Genomic DNA, 25,978 nt, shown 5'->3' with positions numbered 1-25,978 from the left:
AATCCAGTCACAAGATTTCAAGGTTAGTCTGAAGTGATTCTAGCTTGCAGGAGGCAGAGACAGGGAAAGATCCGGGAATGCTAAACATAAAGCATACTACTATTTGGCTAACTTTATAATGAGAGAACTTTTTGCACAGTAAGATGTGTGTGGCCCCTGGGTACACCATTGAATGAGCAGAGACATCTTGCTCCAGCTTCCACAAATTGTGTTCTAAATGCAACCCAAACTGTTAACTCCAAAGAATTAGCCTTTTAAAAGTGGTACTTCTCAAAGACTTATAGCTACAATCTGATGTGTCACACAAGTATGGAGAGTGTGACAAGTAATCTAACCCTACTAATAAAAGTACTGAAGATTGTGACTGGCTTATTTCGTACAAAAACCATAGAAGATTCAAGATTATCCCTGTGATAAGTTGCTCTCATTCCTTGGGTTTCTGGGTTATTTTTTTAAGTGAGAGAGAAAGGGGTAGAGCTACAGGTAGCACACTGGAAATGCGTATCATCATGACCCCTTTATCTATCCCTTTATTTATAATATGGGTAATCCATGGAGCACCACTGCACATATGAATATACAAAGAGCAAGAATTGTTGTTCTACCACTGAGGTCAGTAAACTGTAGCCCAAGGGCCAAATCTTGCCCACCACTTGTTTTGCAAATAAAGTTTTATTGAAACATAGCCCCATCCATTCATTTATGTATTTGTTCATGGATGCTTTCATGCTGCAATGACAGAGTTACATAGTCGCAAGAGAAACTGTTTGGCCTGCAATGCTTAAAATACTTACTATCTGGGCCTTTACAGATAAAGTTTGCTGACCCTGGCTCTAACAGAAATATGGTACTTTAACCAAAAGACCTAGAAAACCTAGTCCTCCAACACTCTGGGGAAGAAAATGAATAGCTGTATAAAGAAGATGCTTATCTAACATGCAAGTCCTCCCCACAAGCAGACAAACAGATAATTCAGATACAGAACTCGTTTTCTGAATGACCAAACACATACACTGAAGATCAACAAGTTCTTTCAACTTATTATTCTTAAGTATAAGACTATGAGTCACAGAGAGGATAGTTTCTGAACTTGTGTTTTATTTATTGTTTATTTGTTTATTGTTTGGTCGTTTGTTGCCATGAAAAAGAGAAGCAAAAACTGTTACGGAATTCCAGGATGGTGACAACATGCTCTTGTATGTTTTAGAAGCAAGTTGTTCTATGCTCAATATGCCTACCCAACAAACAGCTCATCCTACCCAAGTTCAAATTCACTTAGAATTACAGGCTTGCTATCTCCCAAAATAAGAATATGATCGTTGTTCACTTGTTTCGTTTTATGCATCAATATTTTCTTAATGTTCTCAGGTTTTAAATTTTAAAAAGCTATTTACAGATTACTTTTTAAAAAATCTGGCACTGTAGTTTATCATGAAAATGGCTTTTTAAACGATACATCCCAATACAGCTCAGCTTCTTTGTTGAATGAGAGTAAGAAAAATAATTCTAGACCTCATTTCTTTTTTGCCCACATAACAACACTTATTGCCTGAGTAAGAACCACAGTAACAGGCACTGCCTGGGTTACAATGGGAACCACATGTCATATCCTCCTCTGGGCTCCCGGGAAAGAGGCTGTTCCCCACCTATCACTGACAGCTTCCTCTTGACAAATCACCACCACAGAGAAGCAAAACTCATCAAATGTCATTAAATGTAGAACAAGGGGAAGGAAAAAGTCATATGAACAATATTTTAGTTTTAATATTACTATATTTGAGTAAATTATGACTCCAATTTTGAAAAGATTTGAGGGTCTATATATACACACAAGCAAAAAAGCTAAACTGTACTCATAATGATACTCTAATTTTATAAAATTCTTCTCTACCAAAGAATTCAAACCAATTATATATTCCTGAAATATACTTACACCACTACTTTCCTCCAGGCTCTGAAATTTCATTTAAGAAATGTAATAAAAGCAAGTAAATTCAAAGTACGAGGACAAGTTTCACTACTCACCCCTTGAAACAGTTCTTTTGCAAAGTAGTAAGATTAATAATCTACAAGTCTCTGTATATTAGGCCCATCGCAAAAGTAAATAGCAAGTAAGCCTAATACTTGCTTGAAGGAGGTGTCAAAAATCTCAATTTACAGATAAATAAAGTGAAATTAAGAAGAGCTTGAGATCTTAAAAAAACAGAAAAACATGACACACACCAACAAAAAGCACAAAAAAGTTTATATTAGTCATCTTCCAAAGAGGACTCCAAAGGCAATGGCTTGAAATTCTGAGTGTATTTTTCCATTAGAAAATGGTGCAAAGGCAGCTGCAAAGCCTAAAGGGGACTTCTTATCACCAAGTCTCAGAGGCTGATGGCACTGGGTTAGTGAGAAGTCTAATTTCCCTACAGATCATAGGGAACTTGCAGAGACAGAATTCTATAGTTTCAAAGGATTTGAAAAATCCATCCTTTCAAGCCACATCTCTGTTGAGAGGAAGAAACAAAGGTTCAGCAAGAGTAAATGACCGCCTGAGTACCCACAGCTAGAAAAGAGTCAAGGGAAGAGCAAAGAAGAGCTGCCTCCATTCCTGCCATCTTTTTCTGGGTGCACACAACTGAGGTTGACTGGATCAGCTTTCTTAAGCTCACAAAGAGAATGTACAAAGGAAAGGGAAAAACCTGTTGTCAACGTGGTAGGCAAGAATCCGGATGGAGGGAAAAGAAGAAACATCTTAAGGGGAGTGCGGGGAGACAGTAATGAACGGCCTCATAGAGCACACCCAATGTACCCTAAGAAGGAAGAAAGGAGTTGACCAAATCTCTCCTGACTCAAAATCTGTTTGCAGGCATTTAATGTGACCTCTCCCAAGCAAAACTACTAATATTACCACTAAGCACCTCCGCTAAGTAATCAACAGTCTTTGGTTCATATCCCCCAAAGCCTAAACACCAAAGAAAATGCCACAAAGTTTAGAAAACTGCCCAACACCCCACTGAAGTGCCACTCACTGATATGAGTCCATGCCAGGTCTGTACCCCATATCCTGCTTGCTCACTAAAAGAAGTCTCAGTACTGTAGCCTGGCTTTTATTCCTCTCAATACTAAAAAGGGGCAGAAATGGCAAATGTACCAGCAGGTACTATTGATACATTTCAACTTTGATCAAATGTCCACTTTGCTTTGAAAGGCATAAGCCCTATTTTTCACTTGAGCATAAAATTATTTTGATTATTTGAGTCTGGCATCTAAGTCGCCTGACCAATTTTTAGGGAGTTTTACTCACTTTCAGGTTTTTAGCCACAACTGAGACTCTCAACATTACCGTAGGTCTACTTAAAAATTGCTATTCTGTATTTTACGTACAGGGCAAACTACCAGCAAAGCAACTACTTACTTTTTAACCATCTGAGCCACCCAGGCGCCCTTCTACTTACTTTTTAAATCCCTTGACCAATAACGAGGAAACATCATTTCAAACAGTCATGCTTTATCAGACCTACACTATTCATAATGTGCTGAACGTTGTGGGATAAACATATTAAAGTATATCTTAAACAGAATTTACATGTAAACCTTCATGTGAAAACTTACTTATTCCCACACAAGGCAGAATCTACAATGGTCAAGAAGAAAAACCAAACTCAAAGAGCCATTTAGAATATGAATTCAAAATAATCGGAATAATGTCTTGTTTAAATGAGATCAAAAACATGTACCTTTCAAACACATGTCACAATAGACAATGTCACAACAATGTCATAACAGACATTCAAAGTTCAAATGCATCAACAGAATCTTCTAATAAATTTGTTTTGTTATCCAAAAAAATCTGCATTAATAATCCTTTTCAAAACTTTGATATTCCGGTTAGTTTTAAATGTCTGTGTGTTTCAACATAGTTGGAATGTGATGATCCATTTATAGACAGATTTGTATGTGACTGGACACTCCAAACCTGGTTCTTCCATATGGGTAGAAGAGATAAGATTAGACATAGATAGAAATAAATATGTAAAATATTCAGAGAGAAAAAAAATTTTTTACATTATTCCATTTATGCAGTGGCCAGATTTCTGGCAAGTGCAACCAGTTAGAACATAGTATTGACTTCAAATAAGATATACTTTTTAATTCTTAGCAACAGGGGTGTCAGGGTCTGTAAACCTGACTATACATGAGTTTTATGTGCCTTCAGATCTTCATGCATAAAATTGCATGTAAAATCAGATAAAAATCAGAACCCAAGTTCTATATCCAAATAAACACACTTTTTCGAATATAACTTGTCAATGGGAGATAGACCCCACTCGATAACGAGAAATATTTTCGGTCTTTAGACTTCGAAAGATTTGTTTAAACACTTTTGCCACCCAAAGATAAAAAAGAAACAGACATATGGGAAGTTCAATTTGACTTAGGGAATGAGCAGGAATAATTAAGCCCAAAAATACATAGATGAAGTGTTTAAGGATTTATTAGTTCTATGCAATAAATGAATGGGTACTAGACTTCTGAAGAATACCTCAACCCTTTGCAGACAACACTGATGAACTATGCAACTCATCAGAACCATAAGAATAACATTTGGCTTACAAACCTTGGAGTAAATATTCAAGTAACCAGAAGAATGGAACTTTGACCACAATTGGAGAAATGACGGATGAGAACAAAAGAACTGTTGGCATTAAGATGACTGACCAGGGTGAGATTATGGGGTGACAATAATGAGACTAGGAAAAAGAGGCCTGGTTTTACTGAAATATGGAACATATCATATAGAAATTCTGAAGACTAAGAATCATCAGACAATCAGCCTACTGAGTGGGAAGGATCTGGTCTAATATTACCCAACAATGGTCTCCCAATAACATGGCATAAAGACATGAATCACAGAATGAAGTAAAAAGCAGGGTGTTTAAAAATAGCTCAATTGTTTTTAATTTATAAATCTGTCACTGTCTCATAGTAATTGAAGTACAATTCATTATTCCTGGTTTTAAATATAGGGAACGACTAACCTCTCCTCAACTGACCTGCTAATACTCCAAATTGAGACAACCGACAACTGAGAGGGCCTTGTGTAAAAGGGACATACTGGCTGTGGTCAGAGTAAGGAATCGAAATTCTTTTTTTTTTTTTCTTTTTTTCTTTTTTCTAACCTCTTAAAAAAAAGAAAAAGCCAAGCAAGTGTGGAATATCCAAAATTCATATAACACCAGAGTTCAAACTGTGGAGTGGATATTTTTAAGTGAGGATCTCTGAAGGACTCCTAGCTTGGTTTAAATAGAAGCAAGTAATATTCCAACACAAACACATTCCTTTGAGATGTGTTATCTCTGGGATAAGCAATGCAAAGCATATGAAATACCAAATGTCCAGCTCGCTCACTCTAACACACACACACACACACACACAGCATGCAGTCATGCCCAGCCACCTGAGTGCCACATGCCTTGACAGAGATCTAAAGCTGCAACAAATTAAACTAGATCTTGTTTCTTTAAGGCCCAGAACTGAAAAGAACTGAACACTAGTGGTGAACCTGTATCCCTTTGATCTTCATTGTAACAAAAAAGCAAGATGACATGCTCAAATGAAAAATCATTTATAATGGATGAAAGAAGGGCTATTCTTTCTTTGAATTTATCTGTTCGGAAGGGAAAAGGGTGGGGGAGTTTGGGGAAGAAAAATAAATTCTGAAAACACAGAACAATCTTTATGAGATAATAATATCAATAATGGAGTGAAGCAGGGAGCCGAGGAGAAAGAAAGGATGTGAGGAAAATCACTTCAGCCCCCACTAGAAAGGGGAGAGATTCTAATCTAACAAATGGGTGAAAGACAATTTCTCATTTAAGTAAGATTAATTTTAAAAGAACCTGATTATGCTGCAAGGTTCCAAGTAGAAACCACGGTACATCATGGATTACCCCTGCACTACGGTGACTCTGGAATTCATTTCAAAATGACTGGATTTTATTATGGCTTTCCAGCAACAATTTACTACTTTATAAGATATAAATATTGGGAGTAATAAATTTGTCTATTGCTACCTGTAAACATTAAACTTGAACTTAATTAAATGCATTATTCACAGGGGACACGGTTCCCCTAGCTAGCCCCTCAGTATGGTAATGAGAAGTTTTAACTGAGTTTATATTATTTATACAGATTTTTAAAAAGATCTGTGGCTGATATTTTTCACCTATGGCACAACCTGTCAGCACCCAGCCATACTAATGCCATACTAACGAACTGTTTTATTGTCAATACTCTTTTTTTAAGAGTATTTTAAGTTTTAAGAGCAAAAGTCTATCTCAACCAAGATCAATGGTTCAGTCAGCTGCATCACAATTTATTTTTTTAAGAATTGGTGTACAAAGAAGTGGAGTAGAAGTTCTAGAGTAGAAGAACTTTTAGAGTTAGTTGTAGTTATAGCTCTTATAACCCTGAAGAAGTCATTTAGTTATTTAATATGTGTGTAGACTCAGACCTGTGCAATGTTCTGCAAACCTCCATGACATTCCTAAGTGTCCCAGATATGACAAAAGGTGCTGAAGACACAGATGATCACAGCCCTCATCCGCTAAGAGCTCACATCCACTGGGGAAGTGGAGCAGAAACACAGAAGCAGAGTAACAAATTTCACGGTGGATGGAGAAATGTTAACAAAAATGGTTCCAAAAGATGGGGCTCCAGAAAGGGTTAAGGTGGAAAAGATGGATATTCACGAGCAAAGGCATTAAAGCATGGAGGGGTGGTAGCATGAAAATGCACAGCAGGTTCAGCAACCTGGTTCAGGGCAGTGCCATCTAAGCTGCACTTGGAAATATGGCCGAAGATGAGGCAGCAAAACCAAGCATGGGCAGACTATGAAGATGGGCCCTGGTAACCTACTGAAGCTCCAACTTTACCTGGGGACCATGGTGGGCCACTAAAGGACATCCTGCCTGGGAATAACACATCAGAGTTTCACCTGAGATAAACCAAACCACTCCAGAGGCGATGTGCAACACTGAGGCAAGTAGTTGGGATATGCTTGAAGAGATACAGGCTAAATGTCACGAAGGCCCAGACAAGGTCTGTGGCAGCAGGTTTGGATTCCAGAGTTTCAAGGAAGTGGAATCAGCAGAATATGGAAAAGGAGAGAGGAATGGCAAGGAGGACAACTGGATTTCGGATACAGATGGTGGTCTCACTAAGAAAGAGAACAGCGGCTTCTGATGAAGTCTGCAAGTGAGAAGAGAAGACTTGGCTAAATGTTACATGTTGAAAACTAGAGCCTAAGAATATAGATTCTGAAGTTGTTGGCTTATAGCTGATGGCTAGAGCCATCGGTGTGGATGAGACTGTAAACGGAGTACAGAGGCTGAAAAGGACGTAGTCAGAGGAATGTGTGATAAGCAAATGAGATGATGGATGTGAATGCATTCTGTAAACTGTACCTTCCACACATGGGTGCTTCTCTTTTAATAAAATATCAGTGCCCATCCTCCTTATCAAATAATCTCTGATGTCTTCTTACTAGCAGGTCTCTATATTATGGGATATGGAGTTAATGATTAGAATCTAAAGTATGACAGAACTTTAGGGAGTACAGTTTATTAAAACCTAGCTTCACACAGATTACATATAAGCCCATGACCCCCAGATTAGAACCATATACAGTGAAGAGCTCACTATAACCAAGACAATGAAAGAGATGTTAGCCTATTCCCCCAAAATGTAGTATAAACAGTAGTTTCAGGGAAAATCACAAATTTTCTGCAAATTACTGATGCTTCTGACCCCTTTCCCAGATGCCTTTATTAACCACAATGAAGTGAAATGGGAAATCTCCTTTACTCTGAATATGCACACCAAGTCTCTGGAAACCCTCTATTCTTTTCTTTTTTTTTTTTTGGAGAGGGGGACAGAGGCAGCAGAGGGAGAGAGAATCCCAAGCAGGCTCCACACCCATTGCAGAGCCCAACACAGGACTCGATCTCACAAGCCTAATATCATGCATGACCTGAGCCAAAACCAAGAATCAGATGCTTAACCAACTGAGCCACCCAGGCACCCCTCTATTCGTTTGTAACTTCTCAAAGCCATCAACTAACTCTGTTCCTAATCATATAGGTAAGATATGAAAAAATCGATACACATCTGTAAACGTAGGAAAAGCTGGTAATTTGATCAAATATGTAATAAACTTCAGCACCCCCAAGATTGTAACACTGAACTTTGCCCACACATTTATAATAGTGTCTAACAGCTGTTGCCAAGTTGCATAGAAGCAACTGGTTTAAAACAGCTCAAATTTCTAAAACAAGTGCTATTTTCAAAAAATGAAAGACACTGTTAGAATAGCTCTATTACTTATGTATCTATTAAGTTGTTTAAAATTGACAATCTTTAATATAAGGCTCTTCTTGGAATTGGATGTCGATTTCCAATGCCGGAAAGTCAGAACAGATTTCAGAAGCATTGGAAGAACTCAACCCTAAATAAGACTCAAAGGTATGTTTCAGCAAGAAAAAACTAGTCTGATAGAAAACAAATTTGTCAGATACCTTTAAGACTTCATTCTAACTTTTTTAAAAGGTCCCATATTTCCCAAGAAGTATCTTACACTACCCCTGAAGTCAAGGATATCCATATCTTCTAACATATTTAAGTATTCATATAATAAATCTATTGATTGACACAGTTTAAGCAATTTCAGCCTCTTTCTCTCTTGGAAGCACAGAACTTTCAGAAGAGTCCCACAGAAAGACTAGGCTAGGGTCTTTAGGGGGAGGCCTGACTAGAAAGGTATCCTGTTAATGGAGGAGGGCAGACCCAGGCAAGAAGGAAGACCTGTAACATGAAGAGAATGAAATCAAGGATAAAGGGTAAAAACTAAAAGAAGTCCAGGAGACCTGACCGAAAGCTGAAGTTGGGACGCTATGTCAGGAAGGGGCAAGTAAGTCAGGTAAGAGGTATCAACATCTGATTAGCAATGAAGATGCACCTGCTCAGGACACTGGACTGCGAATTCCACTGAGTCTCACCTGACTGTGTTCACATCAGACTCCTGCCCTAAAGAATAAATTGACTTGGCATTCACACAGTAGAACGCAGAATCTCGGTAAATCCTGTAACTGAGATAATGGAGGCCATTCGGTTGCAAACTTCTCTCCCTCCAACTTAAATTTCCTCACATGATCTTCTGAAGAGGATTTCTCTTCCCTTTTCAAAGATCCTCATCTCTAAACTTGGATATATTCCCTCCCAAAACTCTCTGAGATTGTGTTCTATCAATTTATTACCACCTTTCTTGCATTTTTGATCTTTCTCTTGCCATTGGATTCCTTCCCTTAACTCTCAAACATATTAATCTCTTTAAAGAAAACTGGTACAGCCACTGTGGAAAACAATATGGAGATTCCTGAAAAAATTAAAAAGACAACTACCATATGATCCAGTAATTCTGCTATTTACCCAAAGAAAACGAAAATACTAATTCAAAGAGATATATGCACCTCTATTTTACTGCAGCATTATGTGCAATAGCAATGATATGCAAGCAGCCCAAGTGTCCTTCCACAGACAAATGGATAGAGAAGATGTGGTATGTACACACACACACAATATGGAATATTACTCAGCCATAAAAAGAATGAAATTTTGCCATTTGCAACAACATGGGTGGATTTAGAGGGTATAATACCAAGTGAAATGAGTCAATCCGAGAAAGACAAATACCATATGATTTCACTCACACGTGGAATTTAAAAACAAAACAAATGAACAAAGGAAAAAAGAGACAAACCAAAAAACAGACTCTTAACTATAGAGAACAAACCGGTGGTTGTCAGAGGGTAGGTGGGAGGGGAGATGAGTGAAATAGAGAAAGGGAATATAGAGTACACTTACCCTGATGAGCGCTGAGCAATATACAGAATTGTTGAATCACTATATTGTACACCTGAAACTACTATAACACTGTATGTTAATTATACTTGAATTAAAAAATGAGCTAAAAACAATGAAGAAAACTTTTTAAAAGAAGGGGTAAAAATGAAGAAAGAAAAAATAAGGAAAACCTCCCAAAACACTGCTGCTTCATCAAGGTATATATTCTTTGCCACAATTCTTTCACAGGTTAAAGTCCTGACAGAATAATGACTGCCTCAGCTTGTTCCCTTTTTCCCTTCTTTAACCGTCTGAAAGCTGGTTCTGATTCCACTGCTTGATTATGCACATTATGAGGCAAGGTAACCACTGATCAATAACAGCCTAAGTCAATGGCCTCTGATCAGTGCTCATCCTGCTGGCCCTCTCTGGGAGCCACTTCCTGAAGCTCTCTCTTCTCCTCACTGCCAACATTCCTCCATTCTCTCCTTGCAGATGGCTGCTATGTAATCTCTTCCACAACTCTTCCTCCACCTGCTGATTAAAGGTGGGTATTTGCCAATGCTGCCTTTGCCCTCTTTTGTCTTCTGTCCACATTCTCTTCTTTGGAGATCTCACCATTCCCTGATCTCTACCTCTCTCCAACCCTGGCCACCCTCCCCAGTTCCAGAACTGTCTCCAATTTATTTAATGAACATATCCACATGGATGTCTTGGAGGTACTTCAAACACAGCAACCTGAAATGTAACTGGTCATTAACCTTATTTTAAAGCTGTCACCATCCAATTAGACAGCAAGAAACAGAACACAGGAATAGGCACAGGAAGGCTTTCCTCTTATGGTGACAGGTAGATGCTTAAGGGTTGGGAGAGTGCCTTCCTCAGCTTCATATATAAAGTCAGAGAATCTATGGTCCTGAACACTACTAACATGACAGAGTATTTCCTCCACAACTGCTCTAAGGACCAAAGTACTTTAGGTCTGCTCTGAGGAACTAAGAAGGTAAGAGAAAGCTTCACCACCCAGTTACTTGGGTCCTTACCTCATCGGATGGCCTTAGAATTGCTCATTTGCTGGTTCAGTAATAAATCAAAGTGACAGAAATCTTAAACTGACTTGTGATTCCTGCCAGTCTTTGAAGTCGGAGTAATCTTTTTGGTATGGCGTAACTCACTTCTTTCGAATCTCCCACTTCTAAACTCAGCAATGTCTACCATAGATAATCTCCCCCTTTGAATTCCAATGTACAGTCTTCTAATTGAAATTGCTTTGCCTTGGGGTGCCTGGGTGGCTCAGTCATTAAGCAACTGCCTTTGGCTCAGGTCATGATCCCGGGGTCCTGGGATCGAGTTCCACATCGGGCTCCCTGCTCAGCGGGAAGCCTCCCACTCTCCCTGCTTGTGTTCCCTCTCTCGCTGTCTCTCTCTCTGTTAAAAAATTTAAAAACAAAATCTTTAAAAAAAAAGAAAGAAAGAAATTGCTTTGCCTTGCTGGGAAGGCTGCCCCATATTCCTATCCTAAAAGATTTTCACCCTTTTTTCTCTCCTTTAATCTATCCTCAACATGGCCACAAGACTGGCCATTTGGCTGCTCTGTGCCTTCCAACCTGTCAACCATTAACAGTCCTCCTACGTTCTAACGACATTCATATATTCAACATCCAGAAACAGAACTTATGGGTTCTCCCATCTCTGGATCTTCTTGTTCCAGCTGTCCTCTGAGTTTGGATGCCAAGAACCTTTCAAATCCCTAAGCCCCTACTTCTTAAAGTTCCAGCTCAGATACTCAGTCTTCTAAGAAATCGTGGCAGGCTCTCTCCTCTTTCATCCATAGCTATGGCCCAACCCTATCTCTAGAGCCTGAATACTCCACTCCCTCAGCCCTTTAGCACTCTGTGTTTCTACCTCTGCATATGTCAATCCTCTGAACTAGAATTTTAGGTTAAGAGAGTGCGAGTCATCTTTGTATGCCCAGAGCACTAATGGTACACTCAGCACATAGAGAGCAGTATATTAATGTGGGAAAACACTAGACATGGAGTCACAAGAGCTGGTTTAAGCTACAACTCAATCACTTATGTGGTAGTAGGGATTTCCATCAAGTCACTTAACTTTTGCTTCTCAGTCCCCTCCTCAATAAAATGTAAAATAATAACTCCTTGAGGATATTCAAAGGAACAAGAGAAAGAATATACAGGAAAGTTCTTTGGAAAACCAGTATAATGCAAACAAATAAAAGACAATACTAGAATGTTTTAAAACACAATGTGTGTTGATAAAGATGGACTCTTTCTACAAAAGCAACGCTGCTCTAAATGATTAATACTGGCTACAGAAACTGGATGAGACAAAAACATCAAAGAGGTTTGCTCACTAGTGATACTTGATCTCTTTAAGATTATTAAATTGTTTTATTATACTGGAATGTAATATGCTAATCAAAGTATTAAGACTCGATTTTAAAATGCAGTATTTTGTAGCCTTCTGTAACTTCAGACATTAATTTGGGTAAACAGTCATTATATTACACTCATATGCCTAACTGCTCAGTTATACTTTCGACATAAATGTCAATTATGTGAAATAGCTTTTGAAAAAGAATTTGTATCATTTTTTCTTAGGGTTCAGTTAACAACCTACATTCTCACTGACCAATGTAAATGAGCTTATAAATTTCAAGTTCTGTAAGAAGGGTATCTTCAATGCCAGCCACCCCAACCCCCAACACACACACATTTAACACCATGTCTACGTTACTTCTGAAAAGAAGAAACCCACTGTGCAGCAGGCTGTGTGAAATATAATGCAGCTTTACACTGCATTATGAAAGCAAGAAAACAGCCAGCTGTGAGTTAGAAATAGAACAAAATTTCGAGTTGCAAACCCAAGGGACCTTCAGGTAACATTGAAAGTATTCCTTAATGATGAATAGCTGATTTCATTTCAGACCCACTATGAACACTGTAGGATATATTTAACATTTTAATTTTTGGTTTCAAAAAGCAATAAACCTGGTGGTCAGACGGAAGCGTGGCGGTCACAGCGGCCGATCTATCAATCAATCCAACATGGCTGGGCTCCACCAGCAGACCCTGACACCAATTAGGAAACTGAAATAGCGAACTGCTGCTACCAGGTTACAGTTTTGCCAATTAGAGCACATCCTGGGTGAGAGCGACCAATGAACACTGGAACCCAGGGTCAGGAAAGAGATGTGAAAAGCACCTCGTGCAATGTGACATGAAAAAGAAAGATTGCGGGAGGGACAGAGAAAAGAAGCAAGACAGTCTGAAATCAAACAGTACATTTTATTGTTCACTTGTCAAAGACACGCAGGCACTAAGACAAAGCAAAAGCAAGGCGCTTCCCTTGGTCTCCATCCTGGAGGGAGCTACTTATCGGCCAGCACAACTTGGGAGCCCATCTCTGTGGCATGTGAGCACTGAACCTGCCATCTCCAACTGTTCCCTTTTAGTCAGGATTCACAAGTTAAGCCAGCTCATGCAGGGTCTGAACGTCAAAGACAGACTACTGATAGACACATATCAAAGTGTCTGTAAGGACAATATTTCAGATCAGGCTCATTATTGGCACATAAACCTTTTCTGCTAAAATTTCTCTTTTTTACATCCTACAAAATTTTAAGGACCTCCTTTCAATTTTTCCACCTAAGTTCTCTTCTAAGCCACAGCTTATAGCCCTGGCTTACCAAAACGTCATAAAATCTAAGGACCTCAAAATCTTCCCCCTTGAGTCCTTTCATCTAATCACTGTTTCCTGCCTCAGAATACCTTCTCTTAATTCCATTTAATCTTCTGGCTTTGAGGGACTCCCAACTGATCCTTTCTGCTCTGTGTCATCTGAAAAAGCAAAAGGCAAAAGCAAGGCTGACAGGAAAACCTTCCAGAGTATGGAAGTTTGGGACTATAGCTGTCATTTTCAGAATCAGATAAAAACCTAGGTCTGGATCACTTTCACAAATGTGAAGCAGATTCTGGCCTGAGTCAGATGAAAATGATAGACAAAAATTTCCTACACATTAAAAGGAACTGTTATTTTTCAAATGCGAAAGTGCTATTATTCATTTATCAACTGAGTCACAGGTTGTTACAACCTATTTTCCACAGGATCTGATGTCAGGCTCATTGTGGTGACTCAAATTCAACTCTGGTGGCTCTCTGTTCTGCTGCTATCAGTTTTTTAAGAATGAAACCAAGCAATTCTAATGGTGTACACTCAGCCTGCTTTCCACATATATATCTGCAGAGGAGGGTGTATTTCAATGATGGACATGGAAGGCATCAGTCAGAATTTATCATAAGTAGCTTCTAAATTGTTCTAGGGCCCTAAAAATGTAAAAGATATTTTTCCTCTAGAGAGGAGGCTATCAACCTTGGCTGCCAGTTGGAATCACCTGGAAGCTTTGAAAAATGCTGCATCCTAGGTCCTACCCTGCAGAAATGTTGATCTCATCGGTTTAGAGTGATATCTGAGAATCAAGATTACTTTTTTTTTTTTTAAGCCCCAGTCTGACTTGGTCCATATCTGGGTCTGCTGGTCCTTCCCTCAAAAGATACCAGAGCTCAAAACACCAAAATACAGCAAAGCTAAGCCAATGATCCCAAGTATTTCAAAGGTTTATTACACACACAGGCTTAGACATGGCTAGGGGAGTCTGTGGGCAAGGGGGCCACAGGCAAAAGGGCTCTCACCCAAAAAGTAGGTGCCAAGAGACAGATGAGGCCAGGTGCTGGTGATATACATACAGAACCGTCACACACCAGGGGGATTTCTAACTAATGCTGGGTGAGGACTAACTTCAGGTGCTCCATTCCGGTTGTGGGGAGGGAGGTATCAAAAGGGCAGGATAGGGTACATTGCTCAGTCTTGCTGGGAGTAGCAGAAGTGAGTAAAGTGGCAGCATCTGACAATTTCCACCCTAGTAGATGCTTCAAGGTTTGACAAAATGTCATTTTGCTGGGAGTTACTTATCATGTCCAACTCTATTTCTCTAGAGTAGCCAAGCAGACAACCACTACACTCTAGCAGTACTTCTCAAACTTTAATGTGCATATTCACCTGGGGATCTTGTTAAAATGCAGATTCTGCCTCAGTAGGTCCAAGCTGGGTCAGAGAGTCTGCACTTTTAACAAGTTTCCAAGTGATATCAATGCTGCTGTTTCATGGACTGCACTGGCCCTATTCTTGAGAACTGTCTCCCCTTGAGTTATAGGCCTCTCACAAATGAAAATCCCATGGTGGCCTCTGGCTTACACATTCTGGGTCGCTTTGGAGGATCTGTAGGTACTGGAAAAACTAACAATCCTAAAAATGGGGCCCAGATAAGTGGAGAAATACTACAGCCATCTAACTCCATATTATTGCTCCTCAAATATTTACGGCATTTGTTAACTGTCTTCCCACTAGAATGGATACTCAAAGCGGAAGCATGTGTGTACAGCTTCCCACTGTAGCCCTAGAGCTTTCCAGCATGACGTGGGCACCCAAATTTGCTGGCTCAAGGAGGGACTGGATGAGAGGATGTGGGCACCGCATGTCATGCTGGTGTTTGGTTACCCCAGTCTGTGCTACTAGTTCATTCCAGGCAAAGACAAGTAAGTGGGGCAACAACCTCAGTCTTGCCTTCTGGCCAATACTTAGGTAGGTATGCCTGGCAAAGGGTGCAAGATGATAAAGACAAGAGACTATCCTGCATCTTCTCAATTCTAATTTTTTTTAAAGATTTATTTACTTGAAAGAGAGAGCATAAGCGGGGCGGGGTAGAGAGAGAGGGAGAGAGAATCTCAAGCAGACTCCCTGCTGAGCACAGAGCCCAACCCGGGGCTCAATCCCAGCACCCTGAGATCATGACCCGAGCCAAAATCAAGAGCCACCCACTCAACCAACTGAGCCACCCAGGCGCCCCTCTTCTCAATTCTATTTAAAACATACTGGGTATACTGTGTCCAGCACAAGAGAAGACAAAAATGGAAGAGGTATAACTGGAGAGAGACCATATTTTTTACTTTGGTTTCCTTCAATTGCCATAATGAACTTCAGAAAGAAAGGGAAGCAGCCTCTGGAAAGTATAACCGGAGTATAACCCTGAATCTTAACTCCACGAGACCCCCCAAAGGACCATGATGAAATGGCAAAGGAGTAACTCTGAGCCTCAGGAAAGGTATTCATCCATCCTCAGAATTCAATCATTCACAAATGCCTACTAGCAAAACTCTCTCACAAAATTAGAAAACTAACAAAATTAGAAGTGCAAGTACCTGAGGCAGCATATAAGCAAGTGTAAAACACAGATTTCACTGACTAGCATGGACCCCACAAGGCCAGCACTGATTCTCAATGATTTTCAAATTGTAGGTTGCTACCTATTAGTGGACTGTGAAGTCGTTTTAGGGGGTTACAACCCACAGATTTTTAAAATGGAAACAGAATAAAATAGAAAATATGAGGGCAGAAAGTAGAATGTAGTATTATTTCTTATGTTTATTAATATATCTGTGTGCACTGCATCATAATTTAAAATGTATTATTGTAGGTCACGATTTAAAAAATTTTTAAATACCCATCTACACCAAGGAGGACCATATTTCATACAGTGTCACAACTAAATAAGTGATGTTCACAAACTAAGAGGGCACATTTATACTAGAGATGGTATGGCATAGTAGCTCAAAGCATGGGTCTGGAGCCAAAGTGACTGCCTAGTGGTGAAGGGTAAATCACTTAACTTCTCTAAGTCTCAGTAATTCCAATAATAGGAATAGTAATACTACTACCTCATGCTATAACAATCAAATAAGATATATGTAGAGTTCTTAGCACAGAGCCTGGCATAAGCAAGTGCTTGATAAAATATTATGCATTACTATCACTGCTTAAATGCAAGTCTGCTATGTTTCTTTTATCTTATTTCAGAGGTAAAATACTAAAGAACAGGGGTTAAGGTAACTCATGTGAGCAAGACTGTGACTGCTACCTAAGTAAAAACTGAGGAACTCATCTAATTCTGGAAGAACCTATTTGGAATAAAGAGCTTGCCATTGCAAAAGGGCAAGATGGAAGAGTCATGAACTCACAGAAATGCCACGAAGTTAAGACACAGTGAAGAAAGACAGCACAGGTCAATAAAGGCACAAATGAAATTCTCCCACCAGGACACCTGGATCTTGCTCTTCTTCTAAACTGCCACCAGTAGTTCTGACCCTGGCCCACAAAAGTACGAAGGACCTTAAGCTTGCCCTGTTTCCCAGTCTTATTCAAACTATGAGGAACCGCATCCTGTGCTCTTAAGAACCAATTATTAATTAGAAGCCCTGGAAAGCTGGACGGTGCTTGTTACTATTATTAAATCTAGTATCAAAAAGGGATGTGGATAATTACTATATTTGCTTCTCTAACTGATCTTGATGAAACATGCTGAAGTTACTCTTGACACAAGTAACACCACTGGTAAAGTGCTCAATTTGCTGGCATCTCATCAACGGTACACTCGAAACTCCTATTGCTTGCTGTTAAACTAACAGTTTATATTAGGCTAAACACCGTTTGGTAGCCATTGTCAAGAAAATTGGAGTTGCTCAGGCATGGCAGCAGTTACTGATGTTATTTGTTTGGAAGCCTTGTGATTTAGTGAATCACTAGCAATTGTTAAGCAAGTAATTAAACTATAAAGCCAAGACCTGTGATTTTCAGTCTTTTCAAAGCAATAATCATCAAAATTCCAAGTACCATTTAACTGATTCCCTTCTAAGCATGCTGGCAACGTTTATGTTGTCATTCATCCAGTTGTATAGTTTATAAAAACTAGATTATGGCCTTTATAGAAATCAGATGCTGCTCAACTACTTCGCTAAACATGAGAGGTTTAAAGGAAAAATTCACAAATTATTTAATGAGAACTGGACATAAAAAGTTTTGGATCTGCTCACACATATGGCTATCTTAGGTTTAATAATATTTCAAAAGTCCTATTTTTAGGACTGAAATACTAAAATATCCAGACTATTGTTCTTATAACCTTTTCCAAACATAAGGATGCATTATATAAATTTCACAATTTTTCTAAGTGCCTTTAAAATTACAAGCAATTTAGTCTATGATTCATGTACCATACCGACTGCATGCAATTTTTTTTTTTACTCCACATCTCAATTATATCTTAATATTATGGGGGCTGAAATCCATTAAATAAATCATATTTCACAGACTTCTAGTAAAGTAATAATACTTACATGCATTTTAGAAGAAATTGGCCTGCATTATAAATGTATTCATAATGTCATTACCTGCCTTTCCACACTAACTGAAATATTAGGCAGCAGTGCCTACCTACTTCAAGCCACTGATAAAATCTTTTAGCAAACCTTATGCTTATTCTGTGGCTGGCAATCAGCTCCATTAGTTAATATAATCCAATGTTTACAAACAGCAATTTACCCAATGTATAAAGCAGCTCTTGTAATTAGTGAAACATTGTTACTGATTAAGATTTAATCTGGTGGCTAGTATTTCCGCACTGTGCTACATAAATGTAGAGACTGGTTGATCTTTAATCAGTTAAAGGACATTGCCTTTTCAAAGGATCTTATTACTGTAAAGTGTTTTACTTACAAAGCATACTGCCATTAAGAAAATTAATTCATTAAAAACCTGTATTACTTAAAAACAATACATCAGTGGTGTTATAAGATGGTAGGAAAAAAAAAATCCTAGCAAATACCTTCAACAATTTAAGAAAATGTATAGTATTTTAGGGACCTGCCAACACAGCTCTTCTCTATCCAACTGTTAAATATTAAGTAATTGTGTCTCTAGTTTACAACCCTACCTTACAACTTACAAGGCACTTTTATGTACATTATCTCCGATGATGTTCCTGATCATTCTGTGAAGTGGGTATTTGTGGCTATTAATCGTCTACAACTAACAGATGGAAATACTGAGGCTCACGGACATTACATGACTTGCCCAAGGACATTAAGCTAGTAACAGCAGGGATTCACACTCTTTCCTCCGTGCTACATTGCAGACTTGGCACATCTATTTCCAGAGCCTGAGTAAACAATCTGAGTAACCCGTCAAGAAGAGACAGAAATATAGACTATAGACTGTACACAATTTGGAAATGGGCTATTCCAAAAGGTCATTTGGAATTTGGTTTGCAGAGATCAATGCATTCAGTCCCAAACCAGCCTGGACAAGTCCTTATTTAGTCTGTAATATTTTTGCACTATGTTAACATAAACATTTTGTGATCCTGGGTAACCTAACCACTCTTTATACCGTCGCCTCTAAGGAAATATGCATGTCGAATGGAAACAGGAATGCCAGAAAGCTGTCCCCACAGGCCACACAGTCCAGAGCAGCAGGGCTCCTCCACCAGCTTCTCACACATGTACCTCCCATGAGTCCCCCACCATCAGCAAAGGACTAGGAAAGGAGAAGGCTCTCCAGGCAGAAAGTTTAGATCTCTGAGCCTGGGGAAGAAGAAGGCAAGAGTGTCCCAAAGAGCAGCTGGAGCTGTGAGGACCACACAGCCACTGGTCCCACAAGGCATGGGGTGCAGTGGACTTTTAGTGTGTGAGAGTTGGGGTTTGTAGGGAACTGTGAGAAGTCGGGTAACAGCAGGCTATCCCTGGGCAGATCCATTCAGGATCTCTCATAAAAGAAACCAAGTATTTGCTACGATGGTGGAGGGAATATAATAACCAAACATACCAGCCCTTAATGAGATGAGTACTCCTAAGAAGAAGATGGCTCTACATGGTTTCAAATACTGAAAACTGTCAGTCATTCACTTAAACATTAAAGAGTCCTTTGAACAAATAGGAAGTTTTGCAGAGGAGGAATGAAGACGGTATACTCAAGCATCAAAGTCAAGAGTCTGCGGAAAAAACTCTTGAAATCTCATATAAATTAAAAAAAAAAAAAAGCCTGAAAGACGTATAGGAACAAATGAGTATGCGGTATTCCCATTTATACTAATTCATCATAATTTCTTCTGTGGTTCAAATTGATTAATTCAAATTTCTTTTCCCCAGAGCCCATCCACTAGTAAATAGTCCCTATGGACATATTCTCTTTTGAGGAAAACTATTAAACACACAGCTCCATAAATGTATCACATGGGAAATCACCTCCTCTAAGGAGCTAGCTATCTAAAAGGTGTGAGTGATAGGAGGCAAAAACATACTACATTTGTCACTCCCATTAGCATTATTAGTGCTAATGAGAAAGTACATGAACAAGAACACACACCTCTTAATTTGAATGTGTTACAAAAAGTGACTAGATTAGTCACAGGTACTGGGATTAAATGTTAGCACGTAATGCTGAAAAACCGCACGAGGTGATGCTTATGGTGGTTTTGCAGCACAATGTCAGCTATTTAATTACAGTTTTCAAGGCATTTAACACCTCTTGGCACACAGAAGCTGGATGTGTGTGTGCCTGTGTGTTATTCAGGCAGTTCGGGATTTCAGGTATAACTCAATTATCTGGCGTCCCTGGGAAATAAAGTGCTCCGTGTAAGTGCATTTTCTATATAACTGAGGCTTCTATTTTCATGCATCCTCAATCCCTGATTAAATCTGTGGCCATCTGTAAAAGAAATCTTTCCTCAGAGTCTTACATCTCCCTGTCTCTTTACAGACAATGGGACAGAAAGTAGTGAAGTGCTTCTGAATTTTTTGTTTTGTTTTATGGATGAATCAAGGCCATCATTAGGAATATTCATCACCAAAGTAATACAGTTCCTACTTTTTACATTTTGTCTCTTCCTTCGACGACAGGTTTTTAGCAGTCATTTCTCCTAGGATCACTATGATGGCTTCTAATTTACGGACTCCATGATTCACTCCAGTCTTGGAGTCTGTGGCATCTTCCATGGACTGGTGGGGGAAATAACTAAATGTGTTAAGAAATATAGTCAAGCCTCTCTGTCGGGCAGCAGCCATCCGTTCACAGGGAAGCCAAGATGGGCACTTGGAAGTACATGCAGGAGCTGTGGAGGAAGAAGCAGCCCGATGTAATGCGTTTCTTCTCGGGGTGCACTGTGGGCGGTACTGACAGCTGTCTGCACTCCAAAGCCCAGCCCCTCCCAAAGCTGGCCCGACAAAGCACACAGACTGGAGGACAAGACCACGCAGGGTTATGTCATATATCAGATTCATATATCTGATTCATATCAGATTCCTGAGGGTGCGACCTACGGCAAGCCGGTCAATCATGGGGTTAACCAGCTGAAGTCTGCCCGAAGCCTTCAGCTGGTTGCAGAGCAGCGAGCTGGATGCCATCATGGGCCTCTGAGAGTCCTGAATTCTTCCTGGGTTGGCAAAGATTCCACATACAAATTCTTTGAGGTTATCCTCATTGATCCAATCCCATAAAGCTATCAGAAGAAATCCTGACACCCAGTGGATCACCAAACCAGTCCACCAGCCCAGGGAGATGTGAGAGCTGACACGTGCAGGCCACAAGAGCCGGGGCCTTGGGAAGGTTCACAAGTTCCACCACATTACTGGTGGTTCTCGCCACGCGGCATGGAGAAGATGCAATACTCTCCAGCTCCTCCATCACTGCTAATAAGAGTAATACCTGTAAAACTCTTACCCAATAAACAATTTAGGTAAAAAAAGAAATACACTGAATAAGTATCAATAAGGCTAGGACAAGGGGCATAAGGAAAACGGCACATGGTTTTATTATTCTTATTAGCACTCAGAAATGGAAAGAGAAAGGTATTGTTGCATTTACCCTGTCGGTTTCCATTTTTAGGAGAAGATAGCAGGGGAACTCTTAGACCCCAGATTCCACATCCAAGATCCAAGTCCCAGCACAACCAAAGAAGCCAATTTCTCAATGGTCAACATCCTCTCAGAATAATTTAAAGCTGATGTTTCCCAATCACACAGGTGCCTTATTTTTAGGCACGCCTATTTTCTTTCATCCATTCTTTCATGATTCCTCCTGCTAAAGGCATTATGATCTGTGTGTTCAAATGAACGAAACTGATTATGGTAGGGTAGCAATTCATTGAATTCTGTCCACAAATTTGTGACTATATCCAACATAAGAAGGGGTAGCCGATGTCACTATTTAACAACAACAGTCTTAGATTCATAGTCATCCTTGAAGACGGTAGTTAAAAGAAGGCACTAGATTCCTTACAACTTCATGGCGGGGCTCTAGCTGCAGTTACTGCCCAGGCAGCCACATCGATGCGTCACCCCCCAAGGCCATCCTCAGCTATGCTCCCTAAAACTCTCCCTGCTGCTCAGCATAATCACACTTCAGCTCTCAACAATGCTCTTCCTTGTCCTCTTCAAAACATCCCCTCTGAGACCATCCGTAAGCCACTCCCAGACTACAGTCCTTTCTGCAGGCTCTGCTCCCCAACACAGATTCGTGACTTGAGATTCCATCTCTTAAACCATAGCCTCCTTATTTTCTATCTTTTTATCCTCCTTAACAAACTATAACTCTCAAAATTCCACTTTCACCAGCCAGTCGCCCACTTCCTGGGGCTGCTGGGTTCTCTACCTGGCTGGAGACCACAAAAATCAGCAACTAAATCCTGTTCTGCTTAACATCATCATCTCCCCTGCTTTTCCAGCAAATTGCTGGGATAGATGGGTGGTCAGACAGGGCAGGAATGTAGTCAGGGAGGCAGGAGATGTTTACAAAAAGCACAGGACAGGGTGGGAGAACCCTAGCACCTGGCTTCCCATGGACAACAGTGGGATCTGTATGCAGACCTCCCAATCCTTGTTAACCTAGCCAAACACAAGGACAGGAGCGGGTCACCTACAGGAATGTAATAGCAGTACAGTGATGATGGTTCACAAAGCACCTTCGTACATCTCATCTCTCTGAATTTCCAGAACAAAACTCTGAAGAACCCACGGTCATTTGAAAGATGAGGAAACAGATTCAGAAAGACGAGATCATGGCCCAAATCATATATTTAATGAGCAGGAGAGCTAGGGAGGAAATTATCCTGAGTCCTGACTTCCATTAAGTGTCCTCTCAGGGTCCCCATAACAATTCTAGGCCTGTATTTGTTGACAGGGACCATCCAGGAGGCACAAACTTCTTTCTAATGAGGGGAATGCACAAAATCCCACAAGGCAGGAGAAGAGGAGAACACTATTACATTCATTCAAGAAAAAAAAATCCTTACAGTGACTAGTTTATCATCCTTGATACAGTGAGAATAGGGGTTGAAATAAATTATTTATGATGTATAACAGTTTAATGGAGTACAAAATAGACTCTCTTTTTCACAGTTAGTAAAAGTTGTGGGGTTCTTAATGTTGCCATATCCAGACTAAGCCTGTATCCTACTCACCCAGACTTTTGACAGGAGCATCAATTTTCTAAATGGTTCTCTAACAACTACAAGTTAAGAAAGAAAATCACTCTCAGTGCTAATAATTGCGATTCTCTGAAGATACTAAAGAACCCACTGTAATTTCACATCATTGAATGCTATGGCTTTATACATCAGAAGAATTTTCAGACAGTTTCTCCTGTGTATTTTTAATATTAAAAGAACATATCTATATGAAGTACACTGAAGAGCTAAAAATGACATGATGGGATCTAGACTGGTATTACAGACTTGAAAGTGCTGTATGACAATATCCATAAAACATGAAGAAAGAAAAATATCTCACACAAATGTCCTCTGAAAAAGCAAACAAGTACTTCTCTTTGTTCATAATGAAAACAGGAAGAATGAGCTAAATGAAGTTCACAGGTGAACTTCAATAAACAACAAACTGATGTTATAGCAAAATCCACAATGAAGGCATCTGATTGGCTGTAAGAGTCACAAAACATCCAGTCATGCAAGAGTAATAAACGGTTTAGTGGCGGGGCGCCTGGGTGTCTCATTCGTTTAGGGTCTGCCTTTGGCTCAGGTCATGATCCCAGGGTCCTGGGATCAAGCCCTACATCGGGCTCCCTGCTCCGCGGGAAGCCTGCTTCTCCCTCTCCCACTCCCCCTGCTTGTGTTCCCTCTTGCTGTGTCTCTCTCTGTCAAATAAATAAATAAAATTAAAAAAACAAAAAAAAGAGCTTAGTGGCAAAAAGAGAGAAGAGACTCTGGCAAACAATGAGAGAAGAAAAGAGAAAGGATAAGGAATAAACGTGAATAGATCCTTTAAAGAATAAACTACCAGGTATTTAAAGTCACATTAGGAGCACAAAAATTTCTATTTACATATACATTCCAAATACTGCATAAAGGTATTTCAATGCACAAAGAATAACCAAGGGTCTTGATTATTATGAAAATACTTAATAAAAACAGACTAATGTTCATCGTGAAGAATAGATGAATCATATCAGTAAAGAAATTTTAAAAATTAACAGTCATGACTAGGGAACTGCCTTGATAAAAATTTTTTAAGGTGTAAATCTACAGTAATATAAATAATGTGGTATATTGGTTCAAGAATTGGCAAATATAGCAAATGAACAGAATTCAAGACCAGAAATAGTCTTCATTCTACATTAGAAATTGGTATAAAATAACTAAGATATCTCTAAGGAGAATGGATACATTATTTATTTTAAAAATTATACTGGCAAAACTGTCTAGAAAAACTTCATGTGATACCATATTCCAAAATAAATATGAGTGAATTAAAATTTCATTGTAAAAAATTGAAAGCATAAAAGTAGAAATAAAACTAATTAAATCTTATGGACGGACACACCATTCTAATCATATACTTCCTATAAAAAGATGGACAGATTTGACTATCTAAAAATTGAAAAAAATATTTCAAAACAATACAGGAAAAATGGAAAAAGGTTATGAATGGGCAATTCAAATTAGCTGTGTGTGTGAAAGAGAGAGAGAGAAAGAGAGAAAACAAAAACATTCCAATATACCCTTTCACCCAACAAATTTGCTTCTAGAAATTTATCAAAAAAACAGAAAACACATCATGTATATCTGCAAAGATTTAGCCCAAAGGTATATTCTTCTCCCTAGCTTTGTTGATAAAATTTTTAAAAATGGAAACAACATAGACATCCAAAAATAAGGAACTGGTCAAATATCCAAACTATACATCCGTGAAAAGATAACCACAGAAAAGTAATAATGCAAAAAAAAAAAAAGCAATGTATTTCTGCATTAAAGAAGATTTTATTTTTTTAAAAGCTTTTCCTTTTTTAAAAATTTTATTGATCTATTTGAGACAAATTCAACTTGCATTAACAAAATTTGTTTTAAAAGAACTTCTAAAAAGAAAATTAAGCTAGTTAGATAAATATTGAAGATCCACTAGAATGTAGACCACTGACAGTAGGCACACAAAAAGTGCTCATAAGATTTTCTGAATCAAATTGATTGAAACCACAATCCACATCAAGCAACACTAATTAACAACTGTACTAATGAACACTGGAGATTCTATGATGCATAATCTTCAGAGGGCAGACTTACAAAAGTCACATAAACACTTTATGGAAAATGATAAACAGAACCCTCTGTATGCACCCACTGTCCAAACAGCCATTAGGAAATATAAAATGGATAAAAGTAGGTATTACATCCAACATTAAAAAGTTATGCTGATGATTACTATATTTGGTCTTGATAAAGATATGTTCAGTTAACCATAGGAGAATAATTTAACTAAAAACCTTAGTTGGCCTTTTTTGGGAAAGAAAACAATGATAAATTCAAGAGTATCTCAATACCTTTGGGATGTACCCAATTTGGTAAAAATAAGTACCAAACAGGGCCTGGAACAGGGTAGGCACTCAATAAAATTTTTTTTTAGTAAAAATCAGTCCATTTAGACTCTTATGATTGGAACATCACTTAGAACTCTTCTTGTGACCCTCCTCAGTTTGGCTGGAAGGCTAAGCTGAGCTGAAACTGGACTCCCATGTCATGTGAGGCATCACCCTATTGGGAATGGCAAATGCTAAATTTATTGTTACAGGTCATTCAAAGTTAACTCCAGGAATTCCTATCCAAAAATGATTGGTCCCATATTTCAATTTTATAAATATTCAGGCAGAGTAAAAATTCATATATTATCAAGCTAAG

General features: G+C 39.0%; 1 protein-coding gene and 1 pseudogene across 5 annotated transcripts in view; one reads left to right on the top strand and one right to left on the bottom strand.

Annotated features, from left to right (window-relative positions):
• Positions 1-25,978, bottom strand: part of CHCHD3 (coiled-coil-helix-coiled-coil-helix domain containing 3) — a 274,616-nt gene that overhangs the window by 117,840 nt on the left and 130,798 nt on the right. The gene's annotated exons all lie outside the window — the stretch shown is intronic.
• LOC123836045 (large ribosomal subunit protein eL15-like) lies at positions 20,882-21,536 on the top strand (annotated as a pseudogene).

Source organism: Mirounga angustirostris, unplaced genomic scaffold (assembly GCF_029215605.1).
Source record: "Mirounga angustirostris isolate CCGP_5_RB_7025 unplaced genomic scaffold, mMirAng1.0.hap1 SCAF_12, whole genome shotgun sequence".
NCBI classification, from domain to species: domain Eukaryota; kingdom Metazoa; phylum Chordata; class Mammalia; order Carnivora; family Phocidae; genus Mirounga; species Mirounga angustirostris.
The sequence above is the reverse complement of the archived record's forward strand: the minus strand, read 5'-3'. Positions and strand labels throughout refer to the sequence as shown.